Source organism: Portunus trituberculatus, chromosome 43 (assembly GCF_017591435.1).
Source record: "Portunus trituberculatus isolate SZX2019 chromosome 43, ASM1759143v1, whole genome shotgun sequence".
Taxonomy (NCBI): domain Eukaryota; kingdom Metazoa; phylum Arthropoda; class Malacostraca; order Decapoda; family Portunidae; genus Portunus; species Portunus trituberculatus.
In genome coordinates, this window is record NC_059297.1 from 24,679,190 (window position 1) to 24,686,689 (window position 7,500).

The window sequence follows — 7,500 nt, forward strand, 5'->3', positions numbered from 1 at the left end:
AATTCTTGCCTTTTTTCCCTTTTCTATATAATATTATCATTCTTTAGTTCAATCAAGGCACCCTAAACTAATTTCAATCTCCGTCACACTTCACCAAAGATTTCAATAACTTACTCTACACACCAAGGAAAAAAGAAAGACATTATGCTTCTTGACCTAAAAAAAGAAGAGAGAAAAAAAAAATTTTGCCTAGTCTTGCAACACAGATTTTGGTTTTCATTTCCCATTTTTTTTTTTGTTTCTCTTTTGTGTTCACTCCATGTCCCTTCTCTCCTACCTCACCATTTCCGGTCCCCAAAGAGAGCCCCTCAATACCAGTCCGCCGGTCCACAGCGCCCCTCATCCATCGTACCTGCTAATCAGCCACCTGTACTGCCCGCCCACCTGTATTCCCTCCTCCCTCTCCCCTTTCCCCCCCTCTCCCTCTTCTTCCTCCTTTCTAATCCGCCGCGCGCTAATTGAAGTTAATGACCTCTACCTTTTTATCTCCTTTTCCTTCCTTCTTTATAGCAAGTCCTCTTTGTTCCTCTTCTTCCTTCTTTGTTGTTAATCCTCCTCCTCCACGTCTTCCTTCTTCTTCTTCTTCTTCTTCTCCGGCTCCTCCTCTTCTTCTTCTTCCGTCTACTTCTCCAGGTAGTGAGGGTGAAGGGCCCCTCCCTTACTACTGGTCCTCTTTAATTGTCTTTTGTTCTCTCTCTCTCTCTCTCTCTCTCTCTCTCTCTCTCTCTCTCTCTCTCTCTCTCTCTCTCTCTCTCTCTCTCTCTCTCTCTCTCTCTCTCTCTCTTTTCCGTATATCTGGTAATGGTGATTGATGTCTATGATAATAATGATGATCCTCCTGCTGTTTTATGATAAGGGTAATTAAAACAATGATGGTGATGATGATGATGATGATGATGATGGTGGTGGTGGTGGTGGTGGTGGTGAAATTTAACAAGAGGATTATGAAAAAGGAAGAAATGTGGTAGTAGTAGTAGTAGTAGTAGTAGTAGTAGTAGTAGTAGTAGTAGTAGTAGTAGTAGTAGTAGTAGTAGTAGTAGTAGTAGTAGTAGTAGTAGTAGTAGTAGTAGTAGTAGTAGTACTGGCAGCAAAAGTGGCAGTCAATAATAATAATAATAATAATAATAATAATAATAATAATAATAATAATAATAACAATAGAAATAATGATAAAAAAATAATAATAATGAAAATAATAATAATACTAACATTATTATAGTAACACCCTTTAAAATAAGTTCAATCAAGCAATGGGCATTCAGGAGAGCGAGTCCACAGCCTTCGCACTGAATCTGCCTGAACTGTAGTGGATGTGCCAACAATAACCCAACAACCCCGCCACCTGCTGCCCACCCACAGGGACGCCTCGCTGGCATTAACAATTATGAAGATGATGTTGACAGAAAAAATGGCGATAATAAAGATAAATACCAATCCTAACAGTAATAATGATAATGATACGCTATTCTTAATCTATCTAGGATTTTATAAGGTTGTTGATTATGGAAGTTGATTAAAGTATTTTTTTTTTTCAATTAAGTGTCGTGATAAATTTATGGGAGAGGTTTGTTTGTATGACAATAACAACAAAGGCAGCAGAGTGAACCATAACTGAGAAGGAAAAGAAAAAAGTAGTAGTAGTAGTCGACGTAGTATTAGTATTATTATTATTATTAGTAGTAGTAGTATTGTCCTAACAGTAGCAATAACAGAAACAGTAGCAGTAGCAGTAGTAGTAGTAGTAGTAGTAGTAGTACTACTACCAAAAGTACTACTACTATTACTACTACTAGGTATTACTACTACTACGACTGCTACTACTACGACTACTACAACAACAACAACAACTACTAATTTCATATAAAAATCACATTGAAGGCGCCGGTTTCCAAAGAATAGAGCAAAAACGATTATCCAAAATTAGGAGATGTGTCTGGAAACCTTCCTTTTGAAAGACTACTACTCCTCCTACTACTACTACTCCTACTACTCCTACTACTACTCCTACTACTACTACTACTGCTACTTTTACTGCTTCTACTACTCCTACTACTGCTTCTACTCTACTACTACTACTACTACTACTCCTACTACTACTCCTACAACTGCTACTACTACTACTACTACTACTACTACTACTACTACTACCATAAATAGGTGCTACTACAACAACAACAACTAATGCTGCTATTTGTCATTTGCAATTGTTATTAATATCACTGCAATTCTGATATCATCACCACCACCTTAGCTACCACTATCATCACCATCAATGTAACTCATATAGAAATACCAATAATAATGCCATCTTCATTCTGTAATTAGCACCACTGTTACTCTGATCGTCTGTGTGTGTGTGTGTGTGTGTGTGTGTGTGTGTGTGTGTGTGTGTGTGTGTGTGTGTGTGTGTGTGTGTGTGTGTGTGTTGTGTTCCATGACCAAATCAAAATATCAGGGATTAGTGAGATTACGAGGATGAGAGAGAGAGAGAGAGAGAGAGAGAGAGAGAGAGAGAGAGAGAGAGAGAGAGAGAGAGAGAGAGAGAGAGAGAGAGAGAGAGAGAGAGAGAGAGAGAGAGAGAGAGAGAGAGAGAGAGAGAGACATACATACAATAAAGACAGACAGACAATCAACCTTACTACAAATATCCTTAACATTCCACTACCACCCCACCACCTCACCTAACCCCCACAAGCACCAAAACACAAGACACTGCACACCATTCACGCCCCACCACGATCACGCTTCCTGGTCTGTATCATGGCGGGAACACAAACAGTTTCCCTTGAGTACATGCACCTTTCTGTAAATCTTATCGTCACACTCGCCTCCACTCTATCTAGCTTAAGAGGAGGAGGAATAGGAGGAGGAAGAGGAGGAGGAGGAGGAATAAGAGAAGTATTCCGTATTGTATTCCGCTTAAATTCTCAACATAAAAGACATAAGAATTGTATCTTCCTCTCTCTCTCTCTCTCTCTCTCTCTCTCTCTCTCTCTCTCTCTCTCTCTCTCTCTCTCTCTGTGTGTGTCTAGACATTCCATATACTAGTCTGACACTTTTTATGACATCTTTTTTTTCTCACTCTCTGCCTCTTGCTCTCCTCCTCCTCCTCTTCCTCCTCCTCCTCCTCCTCCTTTTCCACTTTTTCCTCTTCCTCCTCCCGCGACTCATATCTGAAGTTGACGGTGTAGCAGCAAGATTTTTATGATAATAGAGGATTGAACAACTCTCTCTCTCTCTCTCTCTCTCTCTCTCTCTCTCTCTCTCTCTCTCTCTCGTAATCTTGGTGCTTCTAGCCTTAATATGTGTTGTAATTTAAGGGGGAAACATAAAGGAGGGAAATATAAAGCGAAAGAAAGAAACAAGGATAAAAATGAAGGAAAGGAACAAGGGAAGGGAAAAAAACAGGGAAAAAAATATGAAAGGCCGTAAATTCCTGAGGTATAAGAGACTGTAAACATTATTACCACAAAAGGCGGGAGGGTGAGGAAAAAAGTAAAGTTAGTGGCTTGGGAACGAGAGAGAGAGAGAGAGAGAGAGAGAGAGAGAGAGAGAGAGAGAGAGAGAGAGAGAGAGAGAGAGAGAGAGAGAGAGAGAGAGAGAGAGAGAGAGAGAGAGAGAGAGAGAGAGAGAGAGAGAGAGAGAGAAAAATATTTGACGACGTTTACATTGAAAAAAAAAGAAAAGCAATGAATGAAAATAGAAAGAAGAAAAATGTTAATAAAAGAGAATTGAATTAAGAATATGAAACAATTTATGGAACAAACCAATAATTCATTTTCTTTTAGCCCCGAAGAAAATTATATTAAGAAAAAAAAAGGAAAAGGAAAAGAAAGAAAAAAAAACTAAAATCGCCACGACGCAACACCGGAAAAAAGCGAATAAATGAATAAGATAAAGAAATAGAAAAGAAAAGAGAAAAAAAGCTACAAAAAAAAAACATCAACAAAAGAAAAATGTAAAACCATTATTGTGGCGACAGACAGACATTTCCGATAAGACTCTGATTTACGGTGTGATCTGGAGGTGTGTGTGTGTGTGTGTGTGTGTGTGTGTGTGTGTGTGTGTGTGTGTGTGTGTGTGTGTGTGTGTGTGTGTGTGTGTGTGTGTGTGTGTGTCACTTTCAAAACAGAATATGGTGGAGGTCATTTAACAAGAACAGTGGAAATCATTCTTTGTTTTATTTTCCTCTTATGAACGTAACCGTGTGAGTCAAGAGAAGGAAGAAAGAAAGGAAGGAAGGAAGGAAGGAAGAAAGGAAGGAAGGAAGGGAGAAAGAAACGAAGGAAGGAAGGAAGAAAGGAAGGAAGGAAAGAAGGAAGGAAGGGAGAGGAAGGAAGGAAGGGAGGAAGGGAAGAAGGAAGGAAGAAAGGAAGGAAGGAAGGGAGAGAGAAACGAAGGAAGAAAGGAAGGAAGGAAGGAAGGAAGGAAGGAACGAAAGAACGAAGGAAGGAAGGAAGGAGGGAAGGAAAGAAGAAAAGAAGGAAGTAGGAGAGGATGGAAGAACGGAAGTAAGAAAATAGGGAAACGAAAAATAGAAGAAAGGAAGAAAAAAAAGAAAGGGAGGAGGAGAGAGAAGATGAAATAAAGAGAAATAGAAAGACCGAAGGAAAGAAGGAAGGAAGAAAAGGGTGAAAACAAAAAAGGCAAAATAGGAGTAGGAAAGATGGGTATAACAATGAGAGGAAGAGAGAAGAAGGAAGAAGGAAGGAAGCAAAGGAGAAAAAAGGATGGAAGAGAAGGAAATAGGAAAGTGACGGGAAGGAAAGAAGGTAGAGAGCAAGGAAAAAAAAAGGAGAGGAACAGATAAATACGAGAGCGAAAGAGGGAATGAAAGAAGGAAAGAAGGAAGGGATGAAGGAAAGGAGGTCGGTGTCAGTTAAAAAGAAGAGAGAGAGAGAGAGAGAGAGAGAGAGAGAGAGAGAGAGAGAGAGAGAGAGAGAGAGAGAGAGAGAGAGAGAGAGAGAGAGAGAGAGAGAGAGAGAGAGAGAGAGAGAGAGAGAGAGAGAGAGAGAGCAAAGAGGAGATAGAAAGGCGAGAATGGCTGGGACAGGAGAATGATAGCAGGAGGAAGAGGAGGAGGAGGAGGAGGAGGAGGAGGAGGAGGAGGAGGAGGAGGAGGAGGAGGAGGAGGAGGAGGAGGAGGAGAGGGAAGAATACACACTCTATATTTACAATGATAATTCTCTTTCCTCCTGGTTATTTCAAGTTTGTTTGTGTTTCATTCATCCCTCTCTTCTCTGTGTGTGTGTGTGTGTGTGTGTGTGTGTGTGTGTGTGTGTGTGTGTGTGTGTGTGTGTGTGTGAGAGAGAGAGAGAGAGAGAGAGAGAGAGAGAGAGAGAGAGAGAGAGAGAGAGAGAATCTTATTTAATTCTTTATATTTTGCTATTCCATCATTCGTCATCCTTTATGTATTTTTCTCATTCTGTTTTCATTCTTGATTGTTTCTCTCTCTCTCTCTCTCTCTCTCTCTCTCTCTCTCTCTCTCTCTCTCTCTCTCTCTCTCTCTCTCTCAAGAAACGCTGAGTTGAAACACTCTTAACTAATCCTCTTACTGGTGTCCTTTTTCCGTTTTCTTTCTCTTCCCTTCTTGTACTCTCTCTCTCTCTCTCTCTCTCTCTCTCTCTCTCTCTCTCTCTCTCTCTCTCTCTCTCTCACACTCTTTATTCACTTTTTTATTCCTTCCGCTTTCAGAATCTCATATTTTTAACATTTTTCTTCTTTTCAGTCTCTTCCTCGTCCTCGTCCTCCTCCTCTTCCTCTTCCTCCTCCTCCTCTTTTTTATTTTCCTTCTTCTTCATCGTTATCTCTCTTTTTTATGAGCTTTCCTTTTTTAGCATTTTCATCTCCATTCCTTCTTTGTTCCTTCATTCCGTTGTTGCATTTCATCTTGTTATTATCTTTTCCTGTGCTATAAGTTTTCTTTAAGTTTGCGCTTCAATCTCGTGTAAAGAGAATGGGATGTCAGTTCTATGCGTGCCTCATATTATTTGCTTTGTTGTTTTTGAAGTTTATGTTTATATACGTGTTTTTTTTTCCTTATTTCACTTTTTGTCTATAAGTTTCTTTGTCGTTGTTGTTTTACAAATCTTTTTTAATTTCTTCGTTTTCTTTTCTAACTTTGCCTTGCTTTCTCTTCTCTCTTGTTTTTTCTTTTATCTTTTTTTTATTTCCATTTTTACTTTTTACTATTCCTTGATTTTTTTCTATTTAAAAAAAACTTGCATTTGTGTTTCATCTGCCTGACTAAGAATCTCTCTCTCTCTCTCTCTCTCTCTCTCTCTCTCTCTCTCTCTCTCTCTCTCTCTCTCTCTCTCTCTCTCATTATGTCACGTATCTTTCGTTTTTTTCGCTCTCTCTTTTCGTATTAATTCAACATATTAACTATTTTCCTTCTTTCCTTCTAGATTTACCTCCTACTCTTCTATCTTCTCTTGTTCTTTCTCTTCTACCTCTTCTTCTTCCTCTTCTACCTCTTCTTCTTCCTCTTCCTCCTCCTCCTCCTCCTCCTCCTCCTCCTCCTCCTCCTCTTCCTCCTCCTCCTCTTCCTCCTTCCCATTATTAGCAGTAACGCAGAATCACGCTAAAAGAACCAACAAATGAGGTAATGGAATATCTTTTAGAAGAAGTGGAGAATGAAGTCAGAGAAATGTGTGTGTGTGTGTGTGTGTGTGTGTGTGTGTGTGTGTGTGTGTGTGTGTGTGTGTGTGTGTGTGTGTGTGTGTGTGTGTGTGTGTGTGTGTGTTACAATTCTTTTCTTTCTTTCTTTCTTTACTTCCGTGTCTGTGTATGTGTGTACTTTTTATGCCCCTTAGATATGTCAGTCTATTAATCTGTGTCTGTCTGTTGTCCTGTTTTTTTTTCTGTTTATCTGTCTATCTGTTTGCCTCTTTGTCTGTCTGTATTTGATTATCTATGTTTTCTCTCTCTCTCTCTCTCTCTCTCTCTCTCTCTCTCTCTCTCTCTCTGTCTCTCTCTGTTTATTAATTATTGTTTCTTAGTCTTCTTATGTGTGTCCATCTCTCTCTCTCTCTCTCTCTCTCTCTCTCTCTCTCTCTCTCTCTCTCTCTCTCTCTCTCTCATTCAGACTTACGCAGCAGCAGAAGACCCAGACAAGTGTCGCAGTGGAGGCCATCATCTTAGAATTTCTTTCCTTTATGGCTTTGTGACCTCGCGGCTTCACGCTAAAGCCTCCTCGATGTTCACAAAATTCCTAGCATGACTCAATGTTTCCTCATGATGTCTGAAGTCTGCTCGGTATTTTCATTACTAGAGCTTTCCACGTGGCTGCTTATACAAGCCTGCCTCTCAACATTCCTCACATTATATTGAATGTTCCTAAAAATGAAGTTTGAGGATTTGCATTTGATTTTTGGGATGTATTGCTCGTTTTTGATAATTTATTAATTATTAAACACACTTTCTAAAAATTACATAGGAAACCTGCAGTTCCAGTGGGTTTTTTTTTCTAACATCTTGTTGCCCTTGGCAGTGTTCCCT